This window comes from Cucumis sativus, unplaced genomic scaffold (genome assembly GCF_000004075.3).
Source record: "Cucumis sativus cultivar 9930 unplaced genomic scaffold, Cucumber_9930_V3 scaffold70, whole genome shotgun sequence".
NCBI lineage: Eukaryota > Viridiplantae > Streptophyta > Magnoliopsida > Cucurbitales > Cucurbitaceae > Cucumis > Cucumis sativus.
This window is the reverse complement of record NW_022279562.1, coordinates 141,197-157,596: the sequence shown is the minus strand read 5'-3', so window position 1 is coordinate 157,596 and position 16,400 is coordinate 141,197. Positions and strand designations below refer to the sequence as shown.

At 37.2% G+C, this 16,400-nt stretch overlaps 2 pseudogenes; both read right to left on the bottom strand.

Moving 5' to 3' along the window:
* Positions 1-528: 528 nt before the first annotated feature.
* Positions 529-1,521, bottom strand: LOC116406170 (annotated as a pseudogene).
* Positions 1,522-7,928: 6,407 nt separating this feature from the next.
* Positions 7,929-16,400, bottom strand: part of LOC116406169 — a 30,771-nt pseudogene continuing 22,299 nt past the window's right edge.

Genomic DNA, 16,400 nt, shown 5'->3' with positions numbered 1-16,400 from the left:
CTGGAAATATAGTGAGACCATTCAACGAAGTCGTTATGAAAGAGTTTATTTTCACTATAAGAGAAATATTTTTTTTATATTCTTTTAGTCTCTACTGATGAATTGCTTCCTAGAACAATATAATTTATAATTTCTTTCAAAATAGGTTCGTTTGAGTAATAGTGTTAATTATAAAACTCAAATCACACCGTTTGCAATGCTTGAAAACCAGTATTCACAAATAAATGCTATCCTTGAGCATTAACTTTTTCATGGGACATTTGCAAAAATGGTAAAACAAGTTATACTTTATTATTTGTGAAAATGATCAAATAAGTCCAGCCCACCCATATAAAGTCTGGATTTGATTATTTTTGCTATATTTTCAAAATCACAAACCTTAAAGACATTTTTGCAAAATACCTAAACTAATTTGCCACCCAATATAGTTTTCCTTTTTCATTTTAGAAAAACCAGGTTTGGAAATAAAGGCAGTAGGTTATTTCTTTAAAAACTAGCCATTAAATATCCCTGTATTCTAAGTGGATCTTAGCATAATGCACCATTAGTATGATCAAGTTTGCCATCAGTGCCTTGAACAGACGGGTGTGTTTCAACATTCCCATTCAGTTTTCTATCCTTTTTCTCTTTTTGACGATCTAGGCTCCTGATTGAAGTGTCGTCTTCTTTATCACTCCCATTATCATTCTCATTCTGAATGCATTTAGCAATTGATCTCGCATTCAATACACGCAAGCCTGGAACCCGTCGACAAATTTTTTTATCTAACTTAGCACTTTCAGCAATAGGATTCCCTCGAACATAAATATTCCTCAGATAGCCTAATGAACTCAATACCTTTAAATATGACCATCTCATGATGACATTATTTCCCAAATCCAAATTCAACAACTTCTTGTTATGAGCCAAAGCATTGGGAGCATCCTGATTTCATTGTGAGCAAGTCTAAGCTCCTTAAGTTCGATACAAAACTTGAGGGATTCAATAGATTGATGTTGCAGTTAGAAAGGGATAGCTTTTTCATTGAATTCACTTTCAACAAAGAATCTCCAATACTGTGGATTGGATTTCTAGAAAGAACCAGAGTATTCAGGTTCTTCATCTGATCAAGCTTGCAAAATAGAAGCAATCTCATTGTCATTCAAAATCAAAGCACAAAAGCCAACAAGGGGTCAAGTCCATTGACCGAAGCTTATCTTTCGCATTTAATCATTAGTCTAGAAAGCCCTTCAATTCCTTTTAAGTTATCAAGTTTGTTTTGTACAACTGAGAGCCACTTCAAATTGGTGCATGACTCCAACCCCTGAAGCGATGTGAGATTGTTGAATGTCAAATCAAGCTTCTCCAAGTTTTTGAAAAGGGACAAACCAACAATCTCACATCAAGCTTCTCCAAGTTTTTGAAAAGGGACAAACCATTTATATCAGAAAGAGCCTTTTGATTGAGCTTGAGAGTAGTGATGGTGAGTGGGTCTTTGGTTTTGTAATCATTGATAACTTGCTGTATATCCAAGCAAGACATAGTCGTGAAAACCTAGTTTTCTCTGTTAGGAACAGACACTGCCTCCGAAAACGCTTCAAACTCCGCTGTCTCTGCTGCTTGTGTGCTGGATTGATCATGGATTGTGTTAAAAACCCTAAGTATTCAGAATTCGTCAATGGGAGGCCCAGAGGAAGAATTCAAGCCTCAAGAGGGTTAAAGCAAGGGGATCCCCTTTCCCTCTTTCTTTTCTTCTGGTTAGCGAAGTGCTTAGTAGTTTCATCTCAAATCTACACTTGAACGGTTTGTATGAAGGTTTCATGGTAGGAAAGAACAATGTTCATGTTCCCCTCCTTCAATTTGCAGACAACACCTTAATATTTTCCAAGTTTGGATGAAGTTATTCATGAAAACGTTAAAAAGACGCTTGAAATTTTTAGTGTTATGGGCAAAAGATAAATTGGGAAAAATCATCTATATGCGGAATTAATATTGGGGAAAGTAAGATCTCCTTAGCGGCATCCATGAGGAATTGCTAAACATTCCCTCATGCCAAAAAAATCTCTAATTCCATTGAAAGAACCATGGAGGAGGAACTTTCTTTTTGAGAAGGGAACAACGGTAGCAAGTTGAACCACCTAGTGAAATGGGAATTAGTTTCCAAACCCCAAGGAGATGGGGGCCTTGGGCTGGACAAGCTGAAATTTAGAAACATTACTCTTCTTTGCCAAGTGGAGGTGGAGGTTCATGGCAGAACAAAACTCTCTATGGTATAAGGTGGTTTGTAGTATTCACTGGGAGTAGCCTCTTCAGTGGCACACAAGTGGCAAAGAAAATTCAAGTTTAAGAAGCCCTTGGATAAATATTTCTAGATAGTGTGGCAGCTTTTAAAGTTGGAAAGGGTGACAAATTTTGTTTTGGTTGGATCCATGAATGGATAGAATTGCTTTGAAGACCACACTCCCAAGCTGTACAGAATTGCCCTTATCAAAAGGCTCGGTTGTAGAACATTGGAACGCCTCCACTTCCTCTGGGTTTCTTGATTTCAGAAGATTGTTAGGAGCTTGAAATCTCTAATTTTCAACTTCTCCTGGGCTCCTTGGAAAGGACAAGATTATCCAATATTGAGAATAAAAGAATCTGGTTAATGGAAACTAATGGGGTTTTTTCAGTAAAGTCATTATCGAAGCACTTGTCTCCTGCCACTCGATGGACCTACAGTTGGAAAAAAGCCTTCAGAAATCTAAAAGCCCGAGGGTAAGTATAACTCTATCGATTATGTTGTTCAGGAGTTCAATTTGTGCATCCATTATGCAAAAGAAGTTACCCACTCATTATATTTCGCCACATATATGCCCATTCTATCTCAAATTTCATGCGGAACTCCAGCACTTGTTTGAAATGTGTATATGCTGCCAAGTGTAGGAGTAAACTCTTTCACATCTTTAATCTCAGCTGAGACCTTGATAAAGAATGCAAGAATAATGTTAGACAGTTACTTCTTGGTCCGGTTATGATGAAAAAATGCCTCCTTGCTTTGGTGCAATACCGTCAAGGAAATTTTGTTGGAACTGTGGTTTGAGAGAAATCTGCGAGTCTTCCACAATAAAGCCTCCTCTTGGTTCAATAGATACGAGTGCGCACGTCTGAATGCCTCTTTGTGATGCTCTCTACGAAAACAATTTAAAGACTTCTCTATGCAATATATCTTACTAAACTGGCAGCCCTTTTAACTTTCCTCCTTGTTGATGATTCAGATTTGGCTCACAGCCTCTGGTGTTTCCAACCGTTTCAGAATCTTTCTTTTTCTGGCTGTATTTTTAATTCCTAGTCTGGTTAGAAGTTGTTTCTTATGTCCTTTTTGAGTTGTATTGGTTGTGGTTAGTCCTGCACTTGGACGTTATTAGTTGTTCTATCTTTTTATTATGTAGGATATGATAAGGATACTAAGAGGGTGTCAACTTAGCTGGGATGCTCAAATCACATCCTTATCCTTGGTTTGAATGCTCATCGTATAATCCTCTTATACTATAAGATTTAGTTTCATTGTTCATTTATTATAAACGAGGTTGTTTCCTTTTCAAAAAAAATCTAAAGGATCAACTTGATCCAATCTCTTTAAATCATATCGACGAGAGTAATGAATGGTTTCGAAACATTGGAATGAAAAAATGATGAAGCTGAAGTTGACAATGAGCTAGTTTTTTATGACAACGACCTCACATGGGGAGATGTAGCTCGTGCTAGCGGCGTTAGAGAACCCTCATGTACACTAGATCAAAAGGAAAGTCAACTACCTCTCCTCCACTTCTAGAGTTCAAAAGCAAGCACCAACTATACAAGTAGTTAGTAATGAAGATGAGGACGACGATGAAGAGGAATTAGACATCAAGGAGAACAATGGCCGAGGAGCAATGGACGAAACCATAGAGTTAGATGGGATGTTGATGAATTTGATATTTGATGGTGTTTTAAACTTGTACTTACAGAGTTCTGTTCATTTTTATTTTTATTTTTTGAAATGGAGACAAACTTCTTTATTAAATAGAACTCAAACTGAAAGTACAAGAGAATTATACAATCGATTTTGTTCATTTTTCTTGATTACAGAACTATTATTAATCTTTGAGGCTTTGACATTTGTCTATAAACTTATGTTCTACCTCATATATTATTTATTTATTTATTCATTCATTGCACCTCGCTTCGCTCAGGCATTGCCTTTATGTCGCCTCTCACCTTGAGGTGCCCTTGCGCTTTGAAAACACTGCTGAGAGAGAGCAGTTTCATGTTTTTTTGAAACGGAGACAAAACTTCTTTATTAATAAGAACCCTAAGTACAAGAAAATTATACAAAGAGAGCAATAAAGAAGAAATAGAAAGGGACATATCAACTAGGTCGACACCCCCATAGCGTCAATCATCATATCCGAAAAAGTGATGATAGACCACCAATTATTTTACAATATAGCTGGAGGAAAAAGGAGGCAGTTGCACGTGAACAAGAGAAGGGAAATGGAGAAAGAAGTGGAAACCACCTTGGTGGGGACCATGGTTAATTACATGGGAGAGAGTTAAAAGGGAAAGAAGGAAGGGAAGAGAGGGTGGTTAGTCAGTTTCTGGAAGTGGAGGGCTGTAATTTCCTGGAGAGCAGGGAATGCAGAAAGTGTTCAGTTTCTGTAGTCTGTAGCAAGTTATTTCCATTATCGTGAACTCCTTTACTGTTTTGTTGTTTTATGTTGAACTTTGTATTAGTTCTTGTGTTGTACTTTGTTTTCAAGACTCTGTGTTAGTTCTGTTTTCTGTAAAAGTTTGGCTGATAAATAAACTAGTAGAACACACTACTTGGTGTTCTATCAAGTAAATATCAAAGCAAAACAAAACAAACAAACAGCCAATTACCAGGTCCAGAAAAAAAAACAGAAAATTAAAAGAAACCCCAAAAAACAATTACAATCTCAAATAAAATTAAACAAGGTCAAGACTTCAAAGCTTCAAACTTCAGACAGTAAGAACTGCAAATGGAGAGAAAATGAACCGGCAATGGTTAGGCTCGATTAAGAAAGGCATTCCAATTGAGGTAAATATCTTGAATGGAAAAATTAGCAGACTCATTTTTTAATGAACACCAAGCTGCAACACTAAGATCTACTGCACACATAATTTCTGCTCTTTGACTTTGCTTTATCATGGAAGAAATGTTGATTCCACTCAAACCATAATTCTGAAAATAAAGCTTTTAACAAAGTTATCCAAATGATGCGAGATTTTTGGGAAAAATCAGACTCGACAGCAGCTGAACCACATTAGCGCCTAGAGAGCGATCAAAAGTCCAAACTAAATTGAACAAGGACAAAATCCTTTCCTAGCCAAAATAAGAGACGGGACAAAACAAATAAAATGTGATAAAGGGTCTCACTAGAAAGAAAATCCTTTCCCAGCCAAGAAAATGTGACAAGAATTCCCCCAGATGGCGCAACAGATGCCACAAATTCTAGCCAATAACCTTGGACCTCCACAGTGATTTTATGAAAACAGAATTCAAACTATCTTTCTTAGACTCTTGAATCATGAACACATCTGGATTGCAGATTATGATGAATTTTTTAGTGCTGCACATTAAGAGGAATCATTTATGCCCCTAGTGACCCATGAGACAATCTTCATTATGGCGGAGAGAAGGATAGGGATGGCTGCACTTCTAAATTAGACACAATAATTCCACAATCACTGACTATTGACATCAACTCTTTAGGCAAATCTGGACAAAATTATTTGTGACAAAACCCTCCTCATTAAACAAAACATTTAAGTCCGTCCCTTCAATTTTTTAATCTAATTTAGGGTCAACTTCACTAAGAGCAACTTATTCTTCACTACTAACACTGATAGGTGAGAAAATTTTCGGCTGGTCTTTAGGAGTTAATTCAGCTTTGCATGGGGAGCCTTGCTGACAAGATGTTTTTGCAGTGGAGGTGGAGGAATTTGAAATGTTGAGACACTTGAAAGAAGTATTTACTGACCTGTAAAAACTCTCAGGGACCTGGATTTTAAAGCTGTAAACTTCCAAAAGATCTGGGTTATTGGCAGAAACTGAATGCTTGATGGTGTTATTCCGAAAACAGTCCAAAGGGGGGATTTTAAGGTCACAAACCCCATTTAATTCAGATTTTAGCAAGGCAGCCCACACATTGTTGAAGGAGGTTTGCGCGATATAGTGCTTAAGAATTTTGGAATATGTGAGGAATTGCTGTCTTTGGCACACTTGGAACGATTGAAAATACCCACTTTGAAGAAAGTTGGCCCCTGTTCGAACAAAAAGAAAAGAATCAGACGTTTTGTAACGTTTTTTTGCAATAAGTCTGATGGGTTTTCCTCCAAAATGCTTGGGCTAAATTCGTTATAACTCAAAGATTTATTGAAGTGGGCCCCTATTCTTTTATTCCTTTCATTTAAAGACTCAAAAGAGGACTCTTTGGCTACTGGAATATTAAAAACAGAAACATTTTGTAACGCTTTTTTGCAATAAATTTGCTAAGGTCCTCCGAAATTCTTGGGCTAAAATCGTTATAACTCAAAGATTTATTGAAGTGGGCCCCTTTTCCTTTATTCCTTTCATTTAAAGATTAAAAGAGGACTCTTCAGCTCTGAGGGGAATATTATGGTTTAGGAATTCATAATCTCCAAAATGAAGATATATATTTCCCCTCCTTAGATCAGTGACTTCAATCGTGGATGGCACAAAACCACAAGAATTCTTCTTAACTTGAATCCGAACTTCACTAACATTAATTAAATTTAGACTTTCGGAGGCTATATCTAAGAGACCTCCAAAATGATCCCCAATGACCTCAAAGGTACTCCTACACCAATAATCCCAGGGAAGTTTTTTAATTTTTAGCCAACCGCCATTCCTTTTTGGACGAGTGGCCGGCTGTGTTTAAATTTAAACCAGCTTTCAAATTTGAGAAAATTCCCCCAGGCTTGCCATTTTCCTTCCTCATGGATGAGATCTAAAATTGATCCTTGGTCAATGCTAATGAGGGCATTCTCATCGTATAAAGGATTTGTAACAATATTTTATTGGAAAAAAGCTTCCAACCTTACGGATCAGTTTCCAGTCATCTGAGGCAAATAACTTTGTTATAGTCCATAAATTTTCAAAATTGACTTTCACAACTTCAAGATTCTTAATCAGCAAATCCTTCTGTTTTGAAGGGGGAAGATGGACTAACTTTTGAGCCTTGCTTTTTTTACTAGGAGTCTGGTCAATTACCTTAAATATAGGTCTTGGAACAGGGGAACTGGAAAGACTTGATTTTGCCAATTCAACATAACTTAGTTTCCTATTCAAATTCGAAGGAGGAATCTTGAGGGAATTATTAGAAAACCATCTAGCATAATCCAGTTTTTCGACAAACTTATCTAGCATTGAGCAAAACAACTTCCAGTCTTGCTTCTCACTACCTAAGCACACTCTGATATTGAAGAGCCCCTGAATATGGCCAATGATCACAGCTCAGTATCCATTCCAACTTAGCTTGAAACTTTGAAATTCTCAATCTGCCTTTGTCGACATCCCCAAATTTCCTGAAGTGTCAACCTACCGGAAAATGATAAGATCAGTTAATGCTGACCAGATCCATCTAAGTTGGCAAACGGATAGAGAGATGCTTCTGCCGGCTTCTACATCTTCAATGAAGCAACAATCTCCTTCATGTCAAATGCAATAGTGTGACTGGTCAATTTTCCAGCTAACCACCTCCATGGTGATCTCTGAGACTTAACAGAGAGGACTGCTTAAAAAACCTGGCTGTCGGAGAGGGGAGATCGGAAGGAGTGGGGTGGAGGGAGGGGAGAGGAGAGGAGAGGAGGAGAGAGAGAACTTAGAGCAGTTTTATGTTTATTTAATGAACGTACATAAAAGAGAGAAGTTTGGATTTCTCATATGTCTTAAATCTCCAAGTTCAATTAAGGTTGTACTACTTGAATTCTGGCTTATCGTTGGGAGTCCCGATGTGCAGTAGTACACATCATGCTTCGACAATGGATTTTTGATACTTTGCCCCCAATACAATCTTGTTGTCACCAAACAAGTTCCTTGAAGTACCCAGTATAACATATCATGACCATGCTTCCATAATTAAAAAGATAAGACAACCAAAGTACTCTTAAATCGAAGAAAAACATTGCTGCAAAAACAAGTATACCTCCACAAGTTTCTCAACTTTTGTAAAATGACGACCAAAGGAGGAGTAGCGCATGCCATACAGAAATGGTGCAAGATATACTCTGAGTTTGTCTACAGTAAAGGAATTCACAAAGTCAGTTAAAAGTGATTGTTCAAAGAAAACAAAGAATTCAACGATGCTAACACATTTAATTCAAATACACAAAAATTCATTGAAGACCAAGAAAAAAGAACAAGACTTACATTGAGAAAAAAAATAATTATATAAGGAAAGACCAAAAAAATCAAAGCTCACACAAGTGAATCCAATTAAAGAAAGAAACTCCAGTCAAATAAATTACAACCTAGAGGACAGATGAAGAAGAAACTCCTCAATCATCTCCGTGATCTCTGTGTCTAATGTTTTTCAATGCTCAAGGCATAATAAAGCACAATAGTCTTTTAGGGCTTAAGTGCAAGGCGGAAAAAAAATGTGGGTTTTTTTTTTAAGGTGCAGTCTCTCTATATATAATACAAGATAATATAAAAATACAAGATAAAAAAGAGGATAGTTGAATTGGGAATATAAAAGAAAAAAAATAAAAGTAACCATAGGAAAAAAAAATATTCCATTTAGGCCAAGCAAATTTTATTATTTATAATTAATATGGAAGGAAAAAACCCTAATAATTACTTTTTTAAAATAATGAAAAAAAAACCCCAATGCCTAGGACTTTGGGCCGTAGGGCTTCACTGAAAGCACCACATCTGATGCACTTGTGTGCAAGGCGAGGCACTATGCATGCGCCTAGGAGGCTTTCTAAAACACAGCATGTGTCTAGCAAAAGGAAAGTCAAACACCTCATAGAAACAACTCCAAACTAACCAAACAAAGTCATGATTCAAAAAGATATGATTGAAGTCTTTTTTCTGCCCACCAATACAGAATGTGAAAAAGCAGCCCTACAAAAAGGATCATCTTTCTAAAAACCAATCTAATCTGTAAAAGTCTTCCTCTTTTCAGCCTCCTCATAGTGTTCTTCCTCCTATGATCTCGAGTTTGTCTTGGTGCAAGTTTTTGGTCGCCTTTTATTTAGAAGGATGTTTAGTCTTGTATTTGTATTTGTATTTCCCTGTACTTCTTTTGTGTTTGTTTTGCCTTTAGCCATTACTCCTTTGTTACGGGTTTTAGCTTGGTTGGATATGATGAGGGTGTTAAGGGGGTGTCAACCTAGTTGAGATGTCCAGGTGCACCCCCGATCCATGCTTACATGCTCATTGTATAATTCTTTTGTATTATGAGCTTTTGTCTCATTATTATTATATTAATATTAATAAAGAGGCTGTCTCCTTTTTAAAAGAAATATCTGTAGAAGTCTTCCATGATTGACTTACCACAAACAGAAGTGCTAAGTCTTCTAGAAAAATTTTACAAAATCTCTAAAAGAGGGAACTACATTCTTAAAATTTTCACAAAAGCTCCAAAAGAGGGAACTACAAGAAATACTTTTAGAAGGATTCAAGCTCCAAAAGAGAAACAATCCTTCTCCTTCGTATTAATATCAAATGTCTCGTTCGAGGATACAAGAGCCACTATGTCAGTTGCTTCTCTATCAAACAACAAATGACAGAATCCCAACAATATCCTAGAGCTACTAAAACGAGAAAAGGCATCTGCCACCAAATGATTCAGCATAAGGAAAAAGATGTAAACAGGAAAATAGAGAGCAGGGGCCGAATGTCTAAGATGAAAGCACAAAATAGTTCAAAACTTCGAAAACACAAAATATTAGTCAGTATAAGACCATGCTTTGTCAAAAATTTCGTCAAAGCAGCTGAGCAAATAAAAGCCTAAGAAATTTCTTTAGAACAGTGCAATAAGAAATTGTAAGCACCTTCCACTTAAATATGTGGTTAAGAACTTCAGGCTCACAAACAGCTTCTGCATCCTCAATGCAACATCCTTCCTCAAGCTTGCGCAGAGCAGCTCGAACAGCCTAACAACCAAAACAGTAGACCATTAAGGGATAAGAAACCACGAGATCACTTTAAGGATACAAAAGTTAATAATTTTCTTACCACAACTGACCCTTCCAACTTCCCCATCTTAATTGTCTTGTCCACTACATGTTTTAAAGAATATGCATGAGTAGATGGGACTTTGTGCTTCTTAATTACGTCTTCCAAAGTAATTGACGATGCAACATTTTTCATCATGTCCATTAACCTAGGTTAAAAGAAAGAATATTTTAGAAACAAATCCACTTTACCAAACATGCAAGCGTGCACTTTAGGGAAGTTTATAACTGTTGTCATTCCTTAATTCATTTTTTAAGGGTGAGGGCATCAAAACCAAATGTGAAGTACAAATGGCAGTTACCTCCTCTCCGAATTGGCATCTAATAGGAGCATCCCACTTCTATCCTCCTTGTAAATCTTACTTGGATCAAATCTCTTGGTTGGTATGGCAGACTTGCCAACTAAGGAGGATTTTTTCACTTTGATCGTCTTATCAATGTCCATGAGGACAGATTCTCCTTTTTGATTCAAACAGTTTCTTGAAATGTTACCAATTTCACATTTTTAGACTCAGAACTCCACAATGATTTCGCAGTCACTTTACCAAGAAGCTTCCCATCAGATGAGGACCTCTCAAATGATTTGGATACTTTTGCAGCAGATTTTCCCTGAAGGTCATCTGGCATAGATCCCTTCTTTGATACAACATTCTCCCTACTCCCACGAAAAACTATCGTCTTCCCTCGTCTTGTATCACTGATAGGAAGTTTCCTTTTCTGAATGGGAAGCCTACTCTCTTCAAGACCAGGAAATTTTATATGGTCTCTAGCAGGAGTCTCAATTTCTTCATCAATCTCGTGGTCCCTGGTCAAATTAAATGAAAAAAAAACATTAATAGGCCAATACTGATTAAAGGAAATAGTAGTAACAGCTGACACAGCAATCTTACAAGCAATATATCAAAATGCGATTAGGTAATAGCTTTTCCCATGCCCTGGTCGGGGTTTCACCATCCTCAGAACCTTCAAAAGTGATTTTCCTAACAAAAACAATGCATTCTTTAACCAATTAAGCACCAGAACTTAAAAAATTACACTCTGATTCACTATATAGAAATTCAAAGGATACCTTGGTAAGCATTTCCTGTGGTATGATTTTGGACACCGTCGACAAACAGCAAACTGTAGTTCCCATATTTTCTTATTTTCGCCGAGCGCACAAACAGAGCACTTATGCACAGGGCATGAGAAAGATTCTCCAGATGCAATCTTCTTCTCAAGGTCTCCAGCGGCAACTTTATTCTCCGGATGAAGCAATCTTGAAATACATTTAGGATGATAAAAATAACCACAAGTTGCATTTACGCATTGGAAGACCTAAAGAGCAATAGTAACTCATATTAGGTAATAATCAGAGACTGATGTCTAAATCATAAGTAAATCTCTTTTTCTAATAAGAAAAGCATATGTATATTCAACAAAAAAAGCCAAGAAGGACCATCTAAGAGGAAAGGGTTGAGGAAACCCCCACCCACAAAACTAATAAAGAAGAGCCTAGCAATTATTAATACTCATTAAAAGATCTAATTACAAAGGGAGATATGAGCTATTGGCAAAATTAACAATGTGTTAGAAAGTTGCTAACAAGAACAAGATATTAATTTATTATAATGAACTATAAGAAAATACAAGATAAACCCAAGTATAAGGCACTTGGAACCTCCCTCTTGAGTACTCTCACCCAAGCCCTAAATCACTCCACATAATAACCTCTCTCTCTCACTTACCCTCCCTCCATTTATAACAAGATGTAACCACCCTAGTAACCACACATAATAGCTACTAGTAACCACACACTTACACAATAACTACTACTAGTAACTTCCTAAGTATCTAATTACCCTTATACCCCTAACCCTATACTAATCTAATTACCCTTATACAATATAAACCCATGTATACAAATGTAGGTATCTAACACAATGCTAATAAATAAATTACATTAAAACTACAAAGATTCCAAACCTACAAACAAGAAACTAGCAAAAAAAGTCAAACAACTCAAACCCAATCAAAGGGTCGACAAAATTATGAACCAAAAGATTGTGAAAAAACTCTAGTGTAAATGTAAAGATGGAAAGATATTAGGGTCACCTAAGTTCATTATGATTATAATAAACAAAAACAAATTAATAAAACAAAAAAAAAAGGAGCCAATGTCTATATTGCGCAGGATTCATATAGTAAATATTCATATAATACGTGAAGGATAGCCATTTTAGTAGTGAAGTGTATGGTCAATCGATTTTATACCTACAATGAGTTATTTTTAGAGGAGTTTCATTGAATCTTTAACAACTTTCCAAATATAAGCAGAGTACAAATAAACTTGACTTTGTATTACTCTCTTTGTATAACTCTCTTGTACTTTGAGTGCATATTAATAAAAAAGATTTGTCTCCGTTTCAAAATAAATAAATAAACTTGACTTTGAGGGTGAGTATTTTTTGTTTATATGATGATAAAACCAATTTCAATGAGGAAAAAAAAAGAGAGAATAGGAGGCTAACCAAAAGCCAGCCCACTAAAAGGAAGGGAACCCTCTAGAAAAAGGGACCCAACTATGCAAAATAACACCTATAGAATAATTACAAAATTCCTTCGAATTCAAGGCCCACAAAGAAACATGATAACGTACAAGGGACCAAATCTCACTGGGGACCCTCTCCCCACCCCTAAAAACCCCATTGTTCTGCTCACCCCACACCACCCATAAAATAGAACACACCCCCATGACCCAAAGGAAGTGCCCTTCTCACTGGTCAGGGTTGAGAAGGAACTCCTCAAGCAACGCACACACATCTCTATGTCAAGTCCCCCCTAACGCCAAATGTCTAAAACAAAGAGTTCCAAACCAAAAAAACTCACAATGCCCAGAATGTGGTCCAGATCTCCCTCCCTTTTCTACAAAGAATGCAACAAGAAAGGACCTACAAGCGAGAGCATCTTCCTCTTAAGCCTATCCATCCTGTTTTTTTTTCTTTTTACGGTCGTGTAAAACTTGCCAACTAAAGAACTTAACTTTCCTAGGAATCTCAATCCTCCACAGCACAAGAAAACAGATAGACCTAGGGGAGAACCACTTCACCCACGTCTAAACGAGTGGCCCTCAAGTACCTCTATTGTTTCCCTATAGGAAAAAGCACAACAGAACCCAAAAGAGAGGGAATACGAGCTCCTAGACCACACGAGAATATCAGCAACAAAACAGTGTTTGTGATCAAGAAAATGATACGAAAGAGGGAATAAGAAACAGAGAGGTCTCTCCCCCATCCAATGGTCTTCCCAAAAGTAAGTATCTCTCCCCCATCCAATGGTCTTCCCAAAAGGAAGTATCTCTCCCCTTCCCCACCACAATGAATGAATTGAACAAAAGCAAGGAGATCTTTCTAGAAAATCTACGAGAATTCTTCGAACAAAAGATAATTCAGTATTTGTCCATACATGAGGGGAAGACTTCCACTTATAGAGTTTTAATACAAGTGGTGGTAAAAAATGGAATTAACCTAAGACTATGACCCAGCTAACCACATTCTTCTTACATCACCACTTTCCCCTTCTCCCTCCTGATTCAATTGATGCAATCAAGCTCTCTTTCAACCCTAACATCATTTCCAATTAAATCAACTCAGTTGACATCAATTTCATGAGGATCGAGCTCGTGCCATTTCTTCGAACTCAAAGAAAAGCCTCATGGTTGGCAAACCACCATCTGAAGTGATTCTTTAGACTCTATCACTTTTGAGTTGGTAGCAAAAACATATTCAGGGGAATTGATGTAGAGTGTAGAATAATGGGGGCCAAGGCTTCTGCTGATTATTCAAGTCAAGATATTAGTTTAAACTGGAGTGCTCTCATCTCCATGTAATTGTTGATGCAACCGTGGATAAGATGGCTCTCTTCCTCTACTACACTTCATAGTCTTGTTTTGCTATTTTTGAATATTCTTGGCGATGGAACAAAGATCAAGAACTTTTCTATTGATGTAGTGAGAAGAAACAACAAATGTTCAAATGAAACAGAAAATCTGGAAGTTGCTAAAAGGTAAGTTCTCTTTGTTATCCCTCCTCCCCCCTCCCTCCTGCTCCCTTTTCGGTTCTCTCTTTTCCAGTAGCCTCACAACGACTACTTTTCAGTCTAACAACGTTAGCCTCCTGGTGAAGTCTACCACAGACCAATCACTAAAGGTCTGGTGGTTGAGTTTCGTTTTAATTGCACAGGGAAGCTTAGAAGTGAGACTGCAATGGAAGTGGTAAGTTACGAAGTTCTTCAATCGTATTATCGCATTTGGTCAGAAGACGATAGCTTCCTTGTCAAAGATGTGAGCTGGTGCCTGAAAGCATTATCAGTGTTATTAAGAGGCCCAGCAGATTGTTTCTTCCAGAAATGGGGGAGTTAAACCAAGGAAGGTTGAAGTTGTCAAAGTTCAAGGCAAAAAAGGGTTGGGTGTTATGTTGTGTGACCTATGGCCATTTTCAGGTGGACACTCCTTCATTCGAGTGTGTTAGGGAGAAGACAAACAGGGTGGGTGGCATTTCACAAAATGCTGGAGAATTTCCTTTTCAAAACCAGAGTATATAAGTTGGTATTCACATAAAATTGCCACATCTTTTAATCCAGCCCAGGCTAAGAGTACAAGCTTCACAGATAAAGTTAAATCGGATGGTAACTTAACCCATGATGAAAAGAAAAAAAAGAGAGTGCCATTAAAGTTGATTATCAGGCTGTGACCAAAGATGAAGGAGAAAGCTCTCAAGTTTCCTCTATTTTGAAGAGAGCAAAACAGAGTCAGGGGGTGACAAATAACTCGGAAGTTATTCAAACAAAGTTTGAAAATGATGTAAGAAGACTAAGAGTTAATTGGGTAATTAGGTAATATTCTAGATTAATTCCCTTTTTAGCCCCATTTGTAATAGAAGTCTTCTCCTCTTGTATGAAGCACATTATTCATTCTAATAAAAGATTCTCAATCTTGGTTCTTGGAGGATTTCTCCTTGAGATTACTTAGGCTACATCAGAATAGTTGTGGATAGTTACAATACTCTTTGCGTTGATTATTGGAGAGAAATTCGAAAACTGCTGGAAATCTTTTTCCAAACAAGAATTATCATCAACCCACTATTGGATGAAAATGCTCTTATTAGTTTGGATCAAGGCCTGGTTGAAGATTTCATCAATGAACCTGAGAGATGGCAGGAGATGGGGCCATTTCACCTAAAGTTCGAAAAATGGGATAGATTAAAAAACAGCCAGCCGTTGGTAATGAAAGGCTGCAGCAGATGGTTAAGAATTGGAAACCTTCCTCTGGACTACTAGTGTAGAAAAACCTTCGAAGCCACCAGAGAGAATTTTGAGGGTTTAGAAAGCATTGCCACAGAAACGCTTAATCTAACCAATTGCAACGAAGCAAGAATTCAAGTTAAACCGAATTTATGTGGTATTATACCTACTACCACTGAAATTACAGACTTTAATAGAAGTAATTTTTTCTTGAATTTTGATGATATTGAGCCTATGGATCCCCCATGTATTTTCAAGGGAAGTCTTATTGTTAAGGATTTTCAAAAACCCTATTGATTAACTAAGGGTTAGGCAAGCTTTGGAAGATGAAGATGTTAATGTTTTGTTCTTCCCTCAAGAACTTGATGTGTTTAAATCCACTAAAACAGCTCCCTCCTTTTCAAGAAATCCATTAGAAGCTTTGAATCAAATTCATGTTTCCTCACCGGCGCCGGAGGCCGACAATCTGATTGGAAATGAAATATGTCCGTTAGAAATTAATAGGCTGTATCCAAGGAAGAGAGAGAATTCAGCAGAAGATATCTATGCATTTAATTCATTGGGCTTTGGTCTAACCTCAAATGGTGGAAAGCTCAAATGGGGCTACTTTCCAGCCTAGTATGAACACGAAAAAAGCTTTAACAAGGAAAGAGAATGTGAATGGAAATGATTCTCTGCAAAGTAATTGTTCTGCTTCCATCCGTAAGGGCACGAAAAAGAAATTTAAAAGAGAGCCTGTTGTAGTTCCTCCGTTATTCCTCCCAAAAGACAGCTCAGCAGCATTAACTAATCACTCAAGAACCCTTCCACCTTCCAGCCGTGTTCTCATATCTTCCTCTGCCTTGGAATCCAACTCTTCCTTGCCTTTTTCCAACCAATCAAACAGTACAGTG